The sequence below is a fragment of the Monodelphis domestica genome, chromosome 6 (assembly GCF_027887165.1).
Source record: "Monodelphis domestica isolate mMonDom1 chromosome 6, mMonDom1.pri, whole genome shotgun sequence".
Classification (NCBI taxonomy): domain Eukaryota; kingdom Metazoa; phylum Chordata; class Mammalia; order Didelphimorphia; family Didelphidae; genus Monodelphis; species Monodelphis domestica.
In genome coordinates this window covers 28,809,446-28,828,868 of record NC_077232.1, presented here as the reverse complement: position 1 = coordinate 28,828,868, position 19,423 = coordinate 28,809,446, and positions in this window count along the sequence as shown.

Below are 19,423 nucleotides of genomic sequence, written 5' to 3'. Positions count from 1 at the left end.
GCCAGATTTTTTGACTCCAAATTTGAGGCTCTCTCCAGTGGGTAAGAAGTTTTTAGAGTCATTATTATGTATTGGTTCTCAGGCAGAAGAGCTGTAAGGGTTAGGCAATGGGGTTAAGGGACTTTCCCAGGGTCACACAGCAAGCAAGTATCTGAGGCCAAATTTGAACCCAGATCTTCCACCTCCAGCTCTAGTGCTCCATCCATTGCCCTCCCTCACTGCCCAGTTAACAATAAAATAAAACAAAACTCGGGAGAATTGAGTTCAAGTGATGCTCACAACATTTTATGGGCCAGTAGAACCAATACCTTAAATGAGCTCATTCTAGGGTCCACGATGTCACTGATGTGAATGCTGCTTCTGGTGATGGAGATGGCAGCATCCTGGACCTTTACACTTGCTTAGCCTGAGAAATTCTCCACTGGGTTAGCATCCCTGCCCTTAGCAAGACTGGTCCTCAGATATCCATCACCCAGAACCCACTCAAAACCTTCCCAGGTTGAGAAGACCTGTTGGAACTTTGTGCCCTGCTGGCACAGCCTTCAGGAATCCAGGCAGGGGCCGGCTAAATCCCCCCCATGATCCATTGGAATAAGGCCAGTGTCTAAAAAGAAAAGAAAAAAGCCAAATTAGCAGCAGAACTAGCCACTAAGGATCTGATTTCCTCAGACCAGGGGAAGTCACCCAGCCTGATGCATCCTGCAACCCATCTGTGACTTAGGAGATAAATCTTCAAGGATTTCTCCTTAGGAGACATATTATTCTGTGCTCTGGGCATTCTCGAAGGCTATAGTTGTAGAGAAGGTATAACTTGCATCATCAGTAAGGAGGAATTTCCTCATCTGGGACTTCCCCAATCCCTGAAATCACAAGTCCAGTTCCTACCCCATACCCTTTTCCCAGAACCACCCTCGGAGGCAAATAATATAAATCTGATCATCCCCCACTTTATAGCTCTGGTTCAAGTGACTTGTCCAGGGTCACATAGTCAGCAAAAGTTTAAGGCAGAACTTGGACCCTGTGTCTTGGGTCCCAGTTGGCTTCTCTTTCCTTCCTTTTACACACGTGGGCTAGACAATAAGGAATTCAGATGAGAGAGAGCTGATCTGGGGCCATTGTGATCCAGTGCGTCACAGAATGGATAGGAAGGCGAGATGATTCCTTTAGGAGAGATGGGCTGAAGGAGGGCATGTCATGGAATGAGCACAGCCCATTTGGAGGGCAGGGAATAGATGTTGGACTGGAACGTAAGTGACCTCTCTGAAAGAGGAATGAGAAGAGGGCTGGAATGGGGCCCTGACCCAGATTGTGGAGGGCCCTGAAGATGGGGGGCCATCTGTAGGAGACCCCCTTCCTGATGTGAGGGAGACAGTGTTAGAGCAACACGGGCTTTAGCGCAGGAGACTCGGGTTCTGGTCTTGGCCTCATCATCATCAGGAAGACCTTGGCCCAGGACGTTGGTTTCCTCATAGGTAAAAAGTGGGGATTGACTTGGATATCTTATGATTTGGGGATCCCTGAGGACATACACTTGCCATCCCCCCAACCAAGGAGGAAATGGGGAACAGGCCAACCCAGAATCTTCCTGGGACTACCAGGGCAGCTAGTCTAAAGCCAGTAAACAGGCAGAAAGGGGTTCAATAAGCCCCTTGAATAGACCTCGGCCCCATCAGAGTAGGCAGCTACTAAGTGGGACATACTAGAAAGGGCTCAGGCGTGGAGGCAAGAGATGTGTATGAGGGATGTTGAAACCCAAGCTAAGACACTTACTCACCCAGTGATGCTGGGCAAGTTCTATAACTTCTCGTCGGTACTATCATTATCCCCATTCTACAGATGAGAAAACAGAGGAGGAGCAAGGTTCAGTGACTCTCCCAGAGTCACATAGCTAGAAGATGTTTGAGGCAGGAAAGACCAGCCCTTTGCACCCTAGTCTAAGCCCTCACTCAGTGAAGAGGAGGTGTGTGTGCACCGGGGAGGAAAGGAAGGAACCAAAATGTAGCAGTTGAAGAAAAGGCCAGAACAGGGAAGCCTGGGGCTGCCTCACAGCCACCTCCTATCTTTGCCATTGCCGGATATTTAAGAATGCCAGCAATGGGCACGCTGCCCGCTTTCAAGGGCGGTAGTCCATCTAGGAGACACGTTTTGGCTCCAAGGGAACATAGCATCCACATAAGGAACTGAGTGCTGAGAGCCAAGTGCGCAAAGGATGGTGGGACAGCCCAGGGAGGCCCCTCCAGCATCCCTCCCCAAACAGTACCAGAATCACAGATGCTCAGGTTTGGAAGGGACCTCGCGGGCCATCTGGACCAACCCAGACACTGACAGCTTAACTGACAAGTGGCCGTTCAGCCTCGGCTCCAAGACCCACCATCAAGAGGAACCTGCTCCCTCCTGTGGCATCCCCATTCCACTTTGGGACCACTTTGATTGTCAGCACATTTTCCCTCCAAGCACTTCTGAAGCTGCCATCCCACATCTCCTCGTCAAACCTAATTCTGTCCTCAGGGACCAAGCACAGCAAATCGGCTCCCTCTTCCGTGTGACAAGTCTTCAGAAAGAGTTAGCAGGCCTCCCCTTCCCCACACCCCTATGGTCTGCTCAAGGCCCAGCATCCCCAATATGGTATCAACTCAAGACCCTTTGCCATCCTGGCTCCCCTCCTCTGAACTCCTCTTCCGACACATGGGGCATCCCAAAAGGAACATAAGACTCTCTACTTGAGGTTGGCCTAAGTCAGGTGCATTGACATGATCACCGCTTTCTTTTTGGACACCAAGATTTCCTTCTCTTCTTCCCTCCCTCCCTCCCAACCTCCCTCATTCCTTCTTTACTTCCTTCCTTTCTTCCTTCCTTCCCTTTTTCCTTCCTTTCTTCCTTCCTTCCTTTCTTCCTCCTTCCCTCTCTTCTTTCCTTCCTTTCCTCCTTCCTTCCTTCCTTCCTTCCCTTCCTCCCTCTTTCCTTCCTTCCCTTTTCCTTCCTTCCTTCCTTCCATCCTTCCTTCCTTCCATGCTTCCTTCCTTTCTTCCTTCCTTCCTTCCCTCTCTCCTTCCTTCATTTCCTCTTTTCCTTCCATCCTTTCTTCCTTTCCTCCTTCCTTCCTTCCCTTCCTCCCACTTTCCTTCCTTCCTTCCTTCCTTCCTTCCTTCCTTCCTTCCTTCCTCCCTCTCTTCTTTCCTTCCTTTCCTCCCTCCTTCCTTCCTTTTATCTTCCCTCCTTCCTTTCCTCCTTTCTTCCTTCCCTTCCTCCCTCTTTCCTTCCTTTCCTTTTTTCCTTCCTCCCTCCCTCCCTTGCTTCCTTTCTTTCTTCCTTTCTTTTTTAACTTTCTGTCCTAGTAACAATTCTAAAACAGAAGGATATGGATCAGACAAATAGGATTAAATGACTTGCCCAGGTTCATACAGCAGCTAGGAGACCAGATTTGAACCCAGGTTCTGCCAACTCCAGGCCTGGTGTTGGCGTTCTCTCCACTGTGCCACCTAGATGCCCCTCCAAGCTTGTCTCAAAGTAGACCAAAATCACGTTCCCTTTTCTTACAGCCATCTCACATCATTAACCTCTAGAATTTTTTTCCGGACAAACTGCTTACAAAGCTAACACACACCTCCCCCATTCTGGTCCTCATGGAGTAGATTTTAAACATCAGTAGAAGCCTAGTAAGAGGCTGGTAGGGATCCTTGATCCCACATTCAGATTACCCCTCCCCTAAGGCAGAAAGTTCTAACAGAAAATGACTGTTAGGGGAGAGGGCTGGAATGGTGCAAATTACAGTGAGAGGAGGAGGGGATATATCAAATGGGGAGGGAATCACAGAAAAATGAAAGTTCTTTTAAAAGGGAATAGATAAGGTAATGAATTACATGGAGATGGGAGGGGGAGATAAAGACTGATGTTACACTTTGAATTTCAAAAGTTCTTTCATGTATTTATTTTTTAGAACTCCTTTCTTCTGTCTTACAATCAATTTCAAGGCAGAAGAGTGGCAAGGACCAGGCAAAGGGGGTTAAGTGACTTGCCCAGGGTCACACAGCTAGGAAGTATCTGAAGTCACATTTGAACCCAGGATCTCCCAACTCCAGGCCTGACTTTATATCCCCCCCAGCCACCAAGCTACCCCAAATTTAAGAGGTTCTTAAAGAATGACAGATTGTGAGACAACTAGGTAACTCAGGGGAGATAGTACCAGGCATGGAGACAGGAGGATCTGGGTTCAAATGTAGCCTCTGACTCTTCTTAGCTGTGGGACTCTGGGCAAGTCATTTAACCCCCATTGCCTAACCCTTGCTGGTCTATTGCCTTGGAACCAATATTCAGTGAAGGGGTTCCATCTTTTGCCTCTATTAGGGTTCAGGAGCTTTCTCTCCTCTCACCCCTTAGACCCCGGCTCCATTCAATACTCAGCCCAAGTGGCAGCTACAAGATATTTCTTAATCCCTCTTGATCTACTCCTTCCACAGTGCAGTGACAGATGCTCTCCTATTCCCCCAAATTACCTTGTATTTGTCATTTCTAATTTGTTCACTTGTTGTTTTCACTCAGGTAGAATGTTAACTCCCTGAAAGCAGACATTCTCTTGTTTACATTTTTGGCGCCCAACATAGGGATTGACCTGACATGGACATTTGATAGCTACTTCTTTGAACTCGTTCAGATTAAACCACTTCCTTACCTATAAAAGGATTGAAAAAATAAATCTCAGGAAAAAGAAAAAAAAAGAGCCAGTGTCAGAGATATCGTCACAGAAGACTGCATCCAATTGTTTTGTTTTAATTATTTTAAAGTTTTATTTTATCATAATTACAATTTATTCTATTAGAATTATTTTAATTGTTTTGTTTAGTTATTTTTCCAGACTACATTTGACATGATTTTTGATCATTGTTTTCTAATATTTTATAATCTATGTTCTCTTCTCCCGTCCCCAAGACAGCAGGTAATATGATATAGGTTGTACATTTTTATCATACAATACATATTTCCATGTTCCTGATGTTGTGAAAGAAGATACGTATCACTTACACTAGAAAAAAATTCATGGAGGAAACAAAGTGAAGAATGGATTGCATTTGGTCCTTTTATGGCGGTGGAGAGCCTTTTTAGACATGAGTCCCTTGGAGTTGTCTTGGATCCTTGCATTGCTGATAAATCATTCACAGTTGCTCATCGTGCATTATTCTTGTTACTATGTACAATGTTCTCCTGGTTCTGCTCACTTCACTTTGCATCACTTCTAAGAAGTCTTCCAAGGTTTTGGGGGATGATCTCGTTTGTCCATTTCTTATGGCACAATGGTATTCCATTACAATCGGATACCACAACTCGTTCAGCCGTTCCCCAACTGAGGAACAGTCCTCTGGTTTCCAGTTCTTGGCCACTACAAAAAGAGCAGTTGTAAATATTTCTGTACGAGTAAGCCCTTCTCCCCTATCTGACCTTTTTGGGATTCAGACCTACGAGTGGTATGGCTGGGTCAGAGGGAGTGCCCGATTTGATGGCCCTTTGGGCAAGGTCCTAAATTGTTCTCCAGAAGGGGTGGATGAGTTCATAGCTCCAGACAGCATCCAATTGTCAGGATTTGAGACTCGGTGATAAGGAGAAGTTTGGAAACCAACACAAATGCCAGAGACCCAGAGGAGATTTCAGACTCTCGGTGGGAGTAGATAGATATTTGTTATAGAGGTAAATGAGCCAGCCTCTTCTGGGGGAACCCAGAAAAAGAACCCTGATTCCTTCATAGCCCTGAAGAAGTTTTCATATAGAATCTTGAACTGAAAAAGAAACTTTGAGATCAAAAGGCTGTCCCCACACCCATTCCTTTTCAAAGAAAATGGGACATAAGTGACCTACTAGATGGATAATGGTAGGCAAATTACCAGAGGTAGAGTCAGAAAGGATCTGGATTCAAATCCTGCCTTTCTGTGGGAACATTGGCAAATCATGTAACCTCTTTGAGCCTCATTTTATCTATCAGTAAATTCCTGTAGTCTATTTTGTAGGGTTATTATGAAGCCTAAATGTATGTATTTATATATTTCTCTATATATTACACAATATATGTTTTTATATATAAATTTATATATTTCTATTTTTATTCCATCATTTTTCAGCCATGTCCAACTCTTTGTCAAAGCTATCAGTTATTAGCAATATATAGAGTTGGCAATAATAAGAAATAGCAATGTTTTTATGGCCTTTTAAGGTTTGCAAAGCACTTTACAAATATTATCTCATTTGATCCTCACAATAACCTTGCAAAGTGGTGTTCTTTGGTTTATTAGTCATGTCCAATTCTTCATGACCCCATTTGGATTTTTCTTGGCAAAGATACTAGAATCAGTTGCCATTTCCTTCTCCAGCTCATTTTACAGAGGAAGAAGCTGAAGTAAACAGGGTTAAGAGATTTGTCCAGGGTCACACAGCTAGTAGGTGTCTGAGGTTGGATTTGAACTCAGATCTTCCTGGCTCCAGTCCCAGGGGTCTATCCATTTTTTTTACCAGCTAGCTTCCCCTAATAATTACAATTACTGTTTATTTACCCCATTGGACCTTTATCCATGCCCCTCTCTCTCTCTCTCTCTCTCTCTCTCTCTCTCTCTCTCTCTCTCTCTCTCTCTCTCTCTGTGTCTTCCTCTGTCTCTCTCTCTCTGTGTCTCTCTCTCTCTCTGTCTCTGTCTGTCTGTCTGTCTGTCTGTCTGTCTCTCTCTCTCTTTCTCTTCCACACACCACCAGGTGCCCGATGCGGGCCTTCTACTTTTCCCACTAAATGAGCCTGTCTCTCTGAGTCTTCTCCATCCCCACTGCAACTTGTCGGCTCTCTCTTTTCAGCTGCCATGCTCTTTTTAAATAAACTCCATTCTCGAAAAAGAGAGACAAGGGAAGGAAGCTGGAGTGGGCACAGAAAAGAATAATACCAATGATTCATGGCATGGTCGAGATGGAACAGCAACATCCAGGATCAGCAATTAGGCGTAATAGAGTGTTCTATTTGCCAAGTGCTGGACAATCCCCCTTATTGCACAAGGTGGATGAGGGGATTGGCATGAAGGTGGGAAGGAATGAGCTATAATAGTTCTTTTGTGGGGATGGCAGAAAAGCTACTGAATTGGGAAGGAAAGGCCCTAGGTTTGAATCTCCTCTCTGTGGATTATTTATCTGTGTCATCTTGGATGAATCACTCCTCTCTATGGGCCTTAGTTTCCCCATCTGTAAAATGAGGGAGCTGGACTAGATGATCCTCAAATTCCCTTCTGGTTCTAGATCTTAATAATCCTCTGTCCTGCCCCACATTTCTGACTGAGTTCCTTCTACTGCACTATGGTTTGGGGCTTTAGAAGAAGAATGAATTGGGGAGTCGACGAAGGGGGAAAATTTGGCAGCTGGCACCCTATTCCAAATGAGCAGCTATAGAGCTCTAGATCTGGGGTCAGGAAGACCTGAATTCAAATCCAGTCTTAGACACTTACTAGCTGTGTGACCCTAAAAAGTCACTTAACTCTGTTTGCATCAGTTTCCTCATCTGTCAAATGAGCTGGAGAAAGAAGTCACAGATCTCTCCAGTATCTTTGCCAAGAAAAACACCAAATGGGGTCCTGAAGAAACCAAGATGACTGAAATGACTGAACAATGTGTCGGACCTGGAAGGAACCCCAGAGATTCTCTAATCCAAATTGGACCTGGCTTAGAGTCCACCCTACAATCTACCTGACAAGCAGTCCATGAGTCTTTGCATGAAGACCTTTAGCCTGGAGGAACCCACTACCTTCAGGGGAAACTGTTGGGATAGCTCTAATTTTTAGTTATTTCCTCCCATCTAAGGTGTGGTAGACACAGAGCTTCCCTCAAGCTGCCGCTGACCCTTTTGGACTGTGTGACCTTGGGCAAGTCACTTACCCTCTCCATATTCTTCGTGACTTTCTAAGATGAAGTCATCCAGAAGGTGCCCACCTACTCTGGTGGGGGAGTTCCTCTACTAATGATATCATAGATTCAGGCTCTACTGCTTCTTTATATCCGACTTAAATGTTCTTCTTTCTAATTATTATTCTTGGATCTTCCCTCTGGAACTGAACAGCACAAGTCTACTCTTTCACCTGTTGGCTCTTGACAGACATGGGCACAGTTATAAAGCCTTAGGTCCCTGGCCTGGCCCCAGAGGTATGCTAGCAGGCAACTGGGCAGTAAGTAGATAAATCCCATTTGTCCCTCCACTGAGGGGTTTGAATAATGTTGATTGATTGACTAATTGATGACAGCCATGACTTGTTGATGCCCTATTATGGTCCCACTCTCCCCTCTCCCACCAATGGCCATCCATTGCCATGCGTTGACCTCATCATTAATCTCTGGCTAACTGTGACCCAGACATTGGTCAAGGCTGAACTGGCGAGATCCACAATTGTCCCTTTGGAAACCTCTGATCTTAAGGACACTGGAGAGGAACATGGCAGGCATATATAAGCAGGGGACAATGTCCCATGCAAGGGATCACACAGGACATCAGGAGTAAACGGTGCCATCAGAGAAAGTGGGAATGGAAACAAAAAATAGGGAGAGACAGAGAGAGACAGAGAGGGAGAGAGAGACAGAGACAGAGAGATAGGGAGAGGAGAGACAGAGACAAAGACAGAGAGAGGCAGAGAGGGAGAGACAGAGAAGGAGAAAGAGAAACAGAGACAGAGAGGCAGAGAGGGAGAGGAGAGACAGAGACAAAGACAGAGAGAGACAGAGAGGGAGAGACAGAGAAGGAGAAAGAGAAACAGAGACAGAGAGGCAGAGAGGGAGAGGAGAGACAGAGAGAAGCAGAGGGGGGGGATAGAGAGAGACAGAGACAGAGAGAGAGAGACAGAGAGGGAGAGAGAGACAGAGGGATTGAGAGACAGAGAGAAAGGCAGAGACAGAGAGGGACAAAGAAAGAGAGAGAGATAGAGAGGGAGAGGAGAGACAGAGACAGAGAGATTGAGAGACAGAGAGGCAGCAATGGACAGTCCATGTGCTACACTTGTGTCCTCATGATGGCAAGACAAATGGAGGAAGGCATGTTCGGTGGACCCCTTGTGGTGAAATGAAGGCTAGACATGGACATGGAAGGAATATCCACTGGATGCATTTTAGAACTGAGTAAGTATATCATGGCACCCGAGGATTTAGAGATGGCCTTGGGTTGACCTAAGCCAACCTCCGTCATTTTGCAAAGGTGAAATCACTTGCCTGGGGTTGCCCCGGTAGCCGAGATGTGACTCAACAGTCTGTCTCCAATCCTTGCACCAGTGTGCTTTGGGGCCGTTTTGTTGGGTTTTTTAATCGCGTTTTATATTAAGCAGTGTTTTCCCAGAGGAACTTAAATGGCCACATTTTTACAGATCCAAAAAATCAATAAATAAGTCCTTTTTCAGCAGTGGGAAAGCCCTTCCTGTCCCTGTTAAGGCAGAGTTTAAAATCTGGCTGCTGACATGGGGGTACATTTGATCTCTTTAAAGACAGACAGGAGAGGACAGCAAGAGAAGACAGTGACTACGGAGCTCTCGGCTCCCGTGAAGCCATAAAAGCCAAGGGTCCAGCATAGATACTATTATAGCAGGCACCTGGTCCAGTGGATAAAGTGCAGACCCTGGACTCAAGAGGACCTGGGTTCAAATCTGGCTTTAGACAACTATTAGCTACATGACCCTGGGCAAGTCACTTCATGATGTTTGCCTCAGTTTCCCTGATATGTAACATGAGCTGGATCAGGTAACATTAAACCACTCCAGTATCTCTGCCAAGAAAACCCCAAATGAGATCAGGAGCAGTCAGATGTGATTGAAAAATGACTGAAATAACAAAGGAGGGGGACTAGCCACTAAGCCCAGTCCTTATGAGCATTAAGATTGTTTCCTTATGTGCATCAGTATTTGTCCTTTTGTTTTAACAGAAGGGGTTAGTCTAGAGCCCTGTGAGCTTTAAAATGTTAAGGGGGGGGGCAGCTGAGTGACTCAGTGGATTGAGAGCCAGGCCTAGGGATGGGAGGTCCTAGGTTCAAATCTGGCCACAGACACTTCCCAGCTGTGTGACCCTGGGCAAGTCACTTAACCCCCATTGCCTAGCCCTTACTGCTCTTCTGCCTTGGAACCAATACACAGTATTGATTAAGATGGAAGGTGAGGGTTTAAAACATAATAATAAAATAAAATAAAATAAAATGTTAAAAGGGCCAGGAGGGAGGGAAGGAGGGAGTCCAAGCTGAATGCTGTAGCCATTCTAGCATCAGTGCCCTAAGGAACAAGGTAGAACCATAAAAATCCAACCCAGCAGTAGCCAAGACAAATGCATGATCTTCAAGACCTGATCTGGTGGCAGCCAAGAGGAGGAATCATCCAAAGGGTCGCCAGTTTGGGATATGTACTTGGTAGAAATACTACTGTGTAGAGGTTCTTTAATCTAAGTTCAATCTTCCTAGAGACCCAGGAGGTACAGGGATAGGGATGGTACCCTAGAGGTTCTTCAGGGAAATGTTTGTACTTCTGTAACTGTTCTATCTTTTTTTTTAAACCCCTTACCTTCTATCTTAGAATCATTACTGTGTATTGGTTCCAAGGCAGAAGAGTGGTAAGGGCTAGGCAATGGGAGTTAAGTGACTTGTCCAGGTTCACACAGATTTGAACCCAGGACCTCCCATCTCTGGGCCTGGCTCTCAATCCACTGAGCCACCCAGCTTCCCCCTGTTATATCTTTTAAGATAAAAGTTCATAAAAGATGGGCAGCTAGGTGGTGCAGTGATTCAAGTGTTGAACCTGGAGTCAGGAAGACCTGAGTTCAAAACTAGATTATTAGTGCCATGACCCTAGGAAAGAAATTTAACCTTGTTTCCCTCAGTTTAACCATCTATAAAATGGACTAGAAAAGGAAATGGCAAACCACCCTATTATCCTTGGCAAGAAAACGCCAAATAGGGTCATGAAGAGTCAGATACGATAGAAATGAGGGAAAAACACCAAACTATAAAAGATAGTTTTAAGATAAAACTATAGGGAGCAGCTGGGTGGCTCAGTGGATGGAGAGTCAGGCATAGAAAGAGGAGGTCCTGGGTTCAAGTCTGGCCTTAGACACTGTAAGGATAAGTACTAAGGGCCAGAGTAAAAGTCACAGATTATCTTTAAGAGGAAAGGAGGAGAATTTAGATACAAGCCTCAGGGGGGAAAGATTCTGGAGGAGAGGAGGATCTTGGGATTTAACTGTTTCTAACTGTCACTCTGGATCTAGCTTTCACTGAGCTGGAAGGAAGATCTTTGCTCTGGCATCCCCTGGGAAAACCTAATCTTGTGAAAAGATTTAGGGATTCCTGGGTTGGAGTATTGCCATTGGAGGAGACTGCCTTTTCCCTGGAGTTCAGAGACCAACCTGCCTGAGAGCTACCAGTCAAAGACCAGCTTGGCTAAGGTAATCCCAAGGGTTTGTCCCCTGGGACTCTGGGTCACCTGGAAAGCCAAGCCCAGACTTGAGAGGGGATTCAGGCTCCTGGTGAGTCTTGTCTTCTTAGCCTTCTTGAAGACGATCTGGGTAGTTAGCTGATGGGCAGATAGCATTTGGGTTTTTAAGTAAGATCAGATAGTGGATAGGCAGGACCTACAGAAGCAACGAAGAGTCCCTCTTGCGAGATACGTAGAAGGTGGGTTGAGTCTAGATCTGTAGTTTTAGAACCCTTCCTACCCTTTCCCTTTAATCCAATTATCAAAATAAACTTGGTTTCCAAGGCCCAAGGGTTTTGTGCTTTACTGGCCCTGGGAGGTCCCTAGGTGGGTGTTTCTCATCTCCCATCCATCTAGGCTTTCCCAAACAATCTACCTCCCTTTGGAGGAAGGATTTTATTTCAACACTTCCTAGTTGTGTGACCTTGGGCAAGTCACTTAACCACCATTGCCCAGCCCTTACCACTCTTCTGCCTTGGAACCAATACATAGTATTGATTCTAAGACAGAAGGTAAGGAGTTAAAAAAAAAGACAAAACTTTATAAAAGTTAATTAATGTTAATTGATTCAATGGAACTGGGGTACTAATCCCTGGTAATGAATAATGAAGGATAACACCTCCAAAATGGGAGTTTGAACCAATAGCATTAGAAAAGAGACACTCCATCCCCAGAAGTATCCTTGAGGAGAGGGATAGAGCTGCCCTGCCTCTGGGATAGTCTAGATTATTCACTGAATATGAGATCAAAAATACTCTTGATCCAGTAATTCTTCTGCTAGAAATTCTACAGACTACTTCTACCATGGAAGTCAAAGACATACAGAAAGGTTATATGTGTGTATACACACATATACATACATACATATACATACATGTTCTTTCTGCGGCATCAAAGGATTGGAAAGAAAGTGGGTGCCCATAGATTAGGGAATGGTGGGATATATTGTGCTTCTGTTAATATAATGGACATCATTGTGCCATTAGAAACTATAAATATGAAAAATTCATAGAAATTTGGGAAGACATATGAATGAGGGCAGATCAAACAAGAGCCAGAATGCATGCCAAGAGACAATAACACAAAAGAAACAACATAGAAAGTTTTCAGGACTCTGACCCATTGAATGGCTATTAGTTCCCTTAGAAAGCTTGATGATGAAGTGTGTCTCTCAACCCTCCAAAGACAGGGGTGGCAGACGAGCATTGTGGAGGCAGATGCATGCTAGGTACGCTTTCAGTTGTGATCAGTGTGCTGATTGTCTTGACTGTTTTTCTTTGTTACAAGGGAGAGTTCTTCTTGGAGGGGCAGGAGTCATTGGGAAGTCACAGTGATTTTTTTTTTAAAGAAAAGAGCATCAATAAAACATCTAAAGAGAAAAAAAGAAAAGATTGGTCTTAGAGGCAGAAATCTTGAGTTCAACCCAGATTTTGATGCCAACAAATTGTAAGGAAAATAAATGGAAAGACTTAGAATAAGCAATGAGAAAACAAAACTATCATTCTTTGCAAATGACATGATGGCATACTTAGAGAACAACAAAAAAAAACTAGTTAAAATAATTAACAACTTTAGAACTGCTGCAGGATATAAAATAAACCCACATAAGTCATCAACATTTCTGTACATTTCCAACGAAGTCCAACAGCAAGTGATAGGAAGAGATAGTTCACTTAAAATAACTGTAGATAATATAAAGTATCTGGGCATCTACCTGCCAAGACAAATTTAAGAATTATGTGAACACAATTACAAAACACTTTACACACAAAGTCAGATCCAAACAACTGGAAAGATATCCATTGCTCATGGATAGGTTGAGCCAATTAATAGAAATGACAGCTCTATCTAAACTAATTTACCTATTCAGTGCCATATCGAACAATCAACCAAATAATTAATTCATGGAGCTAGAAAAAATACTAACAAAATTTATTTGAATACTAAGAAATTGTGTGATCTTGGGCAAGAGGTTACTCTCTGATCCAACTTCTTCCCAGAGCTTATTGTGAGGAAAGTGTTTTGTGAACCTCAAAGTGCAAGAGAAATAAGGCTTGTTGTAAACACTAATCTCATGACTCCAGATTCAACAGTCTTTTTCTATACTGCCCAGGATTTACGTCCATAATTATTGACTGACTGACTGGAAACAAAATAGGAGTCCTTCCATTAAAGAATGGCTAAATAAATTGTAATGTATGGAGGTAATCGAATATTGCTATTCTGTGTAATATTGTGACATGGGGCGTGTGACCATGAGCCCATAGATGCTGCCACTGCAGAGTTTGACTGGGGTGATTCTGTCATAAATAGCAGTTGAGGCATTAAAAACAGAGAGATATATGCTCATCAAAATTGTTTATCATTGTGACATCAAAGATGCCAAAGTCATCTATTGCATCCTGACTTTTGTCTTACTGCTGGACTTTGATGACTCTGGAAGAGAAAGTGGGGTTGATAACTTTGTGTAACTGTCTTACTGAAATCTAATTCATGTTCAAGTCAAGACATTACTCAATGTTTTCATTGGTCCTCTCCAAAAATGAAGGACAAACAACTCCAACCCTTGTGATGGAGGAACTCAATCAAGAAGTCAATAAACTTTTATTAAGTATTTAACATTATTGGTTGCTCCTATTTTTCCAGTTAAATGAAAAGTTTGACTTGTGCTAGGCTAACATTGAAGAGGATGCCATAAGGACTAATATCTATGCATATATACTATATATTCATTATTCATGACACTGAAACATATAGTGAATACTAGTGAAGAAGGGAAATATTGGCCACAGGGCATCCAAACAGGGGACTAATAATCACAGTAATAATAATAACAATAAAAGCCTTTCATTTAACCTTCATTTATTCAGTCAGTATAAAAACACTTATTAAACTGAATAGAGGACTGTGTTCAGCATTGAAGAAGATCCACAGTTCAGAGGAAACACAGTCCTTGCCTTGATGGAGTTCACAGTCTGGTAATGGGGATAAAACATATACACAGAATGTAACTGTAGCAAATAAAGTTTGATAGTAAAAATGTGCAAAAATGAAAAGAGATAGAAATAGGGTTGAAGGAACTATACTAAGACAGTTGGTACATTCATTCTGGAAAATTATTTGAAAACCGATTGGAAAAGATAATGCTCATCTCTTTTGACTCAGTGAGTCCTGAATATATATAGATTAATATGTGTATTTGTATATAATAATAATAGCTAACATTTATAGAGCATTTTAAGATTTGCAAAGCCTCTTGAGATAACATTATTTTAACCTAATAGTAACCCTATGAGGGAGGTGCTATTACTATTCCCATTTTACAAGTAAGGAAAATGAGGCTGAGAGAGATTAAGTGACTTGAGCAGGGTCACACAGCTGCTAAATACTCAAGGTGGAATTTAAACTAAGGTCTTCCTAACTACAAGTCCAGATATATAAATATATATATTTAAGAATTGGCTTTTAATTTTATGAGAGGTAGCAAGGCATGGGAGATGGAGAGCCAGTCTCAGAGGCAAGATAACTTGAGTTCAAATCCTGTCTCAGACCCCCTCAGGCTGAATGATCCTGGGCCAATCCTTTACCCATAGAAAACAGCTTCTGATTTGTGTTGCTGGTCATATATTACCACTAGGTAATTCCCAAACTCCTTTGAAATCACAGCTTCAGTAAAAAAAGAATATAGATAGACAGACAGACAGACAAGTAGGTAGGTGGTATAGAGGGGAGGGTAGATGACAGATAAATAGAGAGAGAGAGATAGGTAGGTAGGTAGGTAGGTAGGTAGGTAGATAATGAATGGATAGATGGATGGACAGATAGATAGGTAGGTAGATAGATAAATAGATGGATGGATGGATAGATAGATGATGGATGGATAGATGGATGGACAGACAAATGGATAGACAGACAGACAGATAGATAGATAGATAGATGGATAGACGGATGAACAGACAGATGGACAGACGGATAGATAGATAGATAGATAGACAGACAGATAGATAATGGATGGATAGATAGACAGATAGATAGATAGATAGATAGATAGATAGATAGATAGACAGATAGATAGATAATGGATGGATAGATGGATAGATAGATAGATAGATAGATAGATAGATGATGGATGGATGGACAGACAGATGGACAGACAGATAGATAGATAGATAGATAGATAGATAGATAGATAGATAGATAGATTATAGGTAGATATATAGTTTGATGGATGGGTAGATAGATGATAGATGGGATGGACAGACAGATGGATAGGCAGACAGACAGACAGATACATGAATGGATGGATGGATGGATGGATGGATGGATGGATGGATGGATGGAAGTCAGATAGGGAGAAATAGAGCTAGAGATAGATATGTTTAACCTCCATTGCCTTACCACTTACCACCCTTCTGCCTTGTAGGAAAGGGTTTTTTTTTTTTTTTCAAAGTGTCCCAGATGACCCACAAAGTGGATGATGATGGATCATAGGAGTTGACTATATCTGCATAACGAGACCCAGGCAAACTCTCTCCCCAGAGCCTGCACTTTCAAACAGCCTGTCTTCTGTTTGATCTTTCTGGCTAAAAATCCACTAACGTGGTCATTTCTTCCATTCATTTGCTCATTTCATTCATTCATTCTTGAAACATAAAGTTATTAAGTGCCCACAAGAGCTACATGTTAGGCATTAAGGAATTGGGAAATTTAGATCAGAGGGGCCCCAAACTTCCTTGAGCTCACAATCTAATAGAGGGGATAAGTAACTCTAATATGCAGTGCCACAATGACAGATGCCACAGAGAACCCAAACCAAGGGCTGTATGATGTCCCAGGGGCTGGATCATGCCTGGGTTCCAGATACTTTGAACTTTCTATTACTGAAGACCATAAGATTACAGGATTTAAGGCCAGACCAATCTCAGAGCTCGATGGATGGCCATCAGCGTGAAGGCAGAAGATCGCAGACAGAGAGTTGTGGGGTTTGCGGAATAGGCCAGTCTGGGGAACCATAGCTTGCAAGAAGAGGAATAATATATAAGAAGACCAGAGAAATGAGGAAGGGGCTGGAGGGTGAAGAGCTTTAAATTTCCAAAAGAGGATTTTGTATTTCCTCATCGAGGCACCAATCTGCTGAGTGTGTGTGTTGGGAGGAGGAGGATGTGATTGGACCTACGCTTTGGAAAAATCACTTTGGAGACTGAATGGAGGATGGACTGCAGTGAGGAGAGACTTGAGGCAGGCAGACCCACAGCAGCCAGTGTGATAGTCCAGACTCAAGGGGATGAGAGTTTGCATCAGGGTGGGGGAGATGTCAGAACAGGGATTGCCTAGTTCGTCAATGAATTTGTATTTATTAAATGCCCGCTCTGTGCCAGGCACTGTGCTAAGCCCCGGGGTTACAAAAAGAGGCAAAAGACAGTCTCTGTCCTGAAGGGGCTTACAGCCAGCCTAACAGAAATGCTGGGAAGGTTGAAACTACAAGACTTGGCCACAGGCTGGACAAGATGGGCCCCATGTCGCACCTTTAATAAGGAGTAAAGCCTGGATTCTAACCTAGGTTTTCCGAGTGGCTCTGGTGTTCTGCCCACATTTTGTATCACTCCACATCAGTGCCAGCCTGTAAACTTTAGCTGCCCCTTGGGTCCACGGTGTTCAATCCAGCCCTCGTATTAATCAGTCTCACCCAACGCTAACCATTTATAGCAGACATATTTCACCTTTATGCATGCTAGCCTATTAGGAATAAAACCCCAGAGACAGAAGACATGAGGAGAAAACATTGCGTCCAGTCCCCTGCCTCCTGTCAAACGCTGCCACAGTTCTATGAGCTTGGGGCAACATTTCCCTAAGGAGTTGAGCAGCAGCAGCAGAAACCCCTCTGTTTGGCATGTCAGCCCTTCCTACTTTCCAGTCTTCTTACCCCGGCCCTAATCCTTCTACCCACTCCGCCATCCAGCAATGCCAGCTCCCAGATGTTCCATCCGCCCATTCGGTGCCTGTTTGTTGGTACCTCCAACTCCTGGTCCTTCAAGTCTCAGCTCGAATCAGACCTTCTGCAGAAGCCCTTTCCCAGTCCCCCAACAGTTGGTACCTCCCCTAAGAGATCACCTCCCCATTAGACTGGAAGCTCCTCGAGGGCAGGGCTCAGATAGTGCTTGGCTCAAAGGAAGCTCTTAAGCTGCTCGATCGACTCACTGTAGGACCTTAAGCAAATCACTTCCTCACCTGTGAGCATCAGTATTCTCGTCTATACTATGAGAGGGTTGTACTAAAAGACCTGGGAGGCCCCTTCCTTCCAGCTCTGATGTTTTATCTTCTCCATCCTAAGGGAACTTCCCTGCTCAAACACTCTGTGATTCAGCTAATGAATATTGGCCAAAGATTTCCAAGGAAGGAAATTCCATGATCCTTGATGACTTGATTTCCAGCCTGGTAGGTGATGCATGAACATCGTGCAGAAACCCACAACTCTAAGCGGCTATGAGGAGAGTCAGGAGGTGTCCTGAGCAGTTACTGAAGGCCATCCCAGACCCTGTCCTCTCTCTCTGCCTCCTCAAAGCTGGTCCATTTTTGTAAGGTTCAGCTCAAATGCTGCCTATAACTTCCCCCAATCACTGCTAGCCAGAAAATGCTCTCCACTCCTCTGAAGTCCCAAGGTATTCGCTGTCTTGGGTTGTGGTCGTTTGGGTCCATGGTTTATCTCTAGAGCAGACTGTAAACCCCTAGAGGACAGCGGCTTCCATATTCGCCTCTCTTTCGACATCCTGCACAGTGTCTTGTATGAATAGGCTTTCAAGAAATATTTATTGAATGAGTGTATGAATGACCTAGAGCATGAGGCAAATGACACACTTTATTCTGCCTTTAAATATTTATTAAAGCTTCCCATTGGGGTAGCTAGGTGGCTCAGTGGATAGTCAAACCTGGAGAGGAGAGGTCCTGGGTTCAAATCTGACCTCAGACATTTCCTAGCTGTGTGACTCTAAGCAAGTTACTTAGCCTTCATTACCTATCCTTTACTACTCTTCTACCTTAGCCTCAAAACTTAGTATTGATTCTAAGACAGAAGAGAAGGGTATAATAAATAAATTAAATCAGTAAACAAAATAAATTTTAAAAATAAATAAAACCAACCTTCCCATCATATACCATATAGGCAACAGGGTTTCAGGACCCTGGCTTGGTTTGGACTTGGGTTTATGCCCTGATTCTGACACTTAGTAGTTGCATGACAATAAGCAAGTAATTTAATCTCTCTGAACCTCAGTCTCTTTATCTGTCAAATGAAACTAATAATCTGTGAAAGGGAATTCTTTATTCTCTTTGTCTATTTTGATTTAACACTTGCTTAACCTCTATTTAACACTTTGTTAGCCATCAAGTAAGAGAATTCACAAGTCACTTACTCGGAGAGCTCCACCCTTTTAACCCAATCAATCAGGAACTTGTGAATCCTTTGAAAAAGAGTTGACACTTTCAGAGGATGAGAAGTGGATCCCACAGACACTCCCCCCTCCCCGGCCCCCAGGCAGTGCTAGGCAATTTGGAAACTGTGATTGGCCCCTGTGAAGAAGGGAAGGGACAATAAATGACTATTAAAAGTCCTGAACTTCTTTGGCTGAGGTCTTCTTTGGCCTGAATCTTCAGCTTGGAGGATCTTAGACTGGGACTGTGGCTTGGAGCTACCACTTGGACCTCGGCTTCAACTTGGGACCTTGGCTCTTGGACTGGCTCTTGGGTGAGTGAGTAGCTGGCCTTCCTTTCCTGGCTTCTGGAGAGAGATTCGTCCCAGAGAGGCCTTCCCCTCTTAGAGGAGGCCACATGGGTGGAACTCCGGGTCCTCCAGTCGAGGGCTAACAAGTCCTGCCTGGCCAAGCACTGGAGCAATATTTAGTGTGATAGGCTAGACATCATCTTTTCTACCCTCCTTTTGTATTTCTCTACTTTCACTCCTTCCACCTCTTTGTAAATAAAAG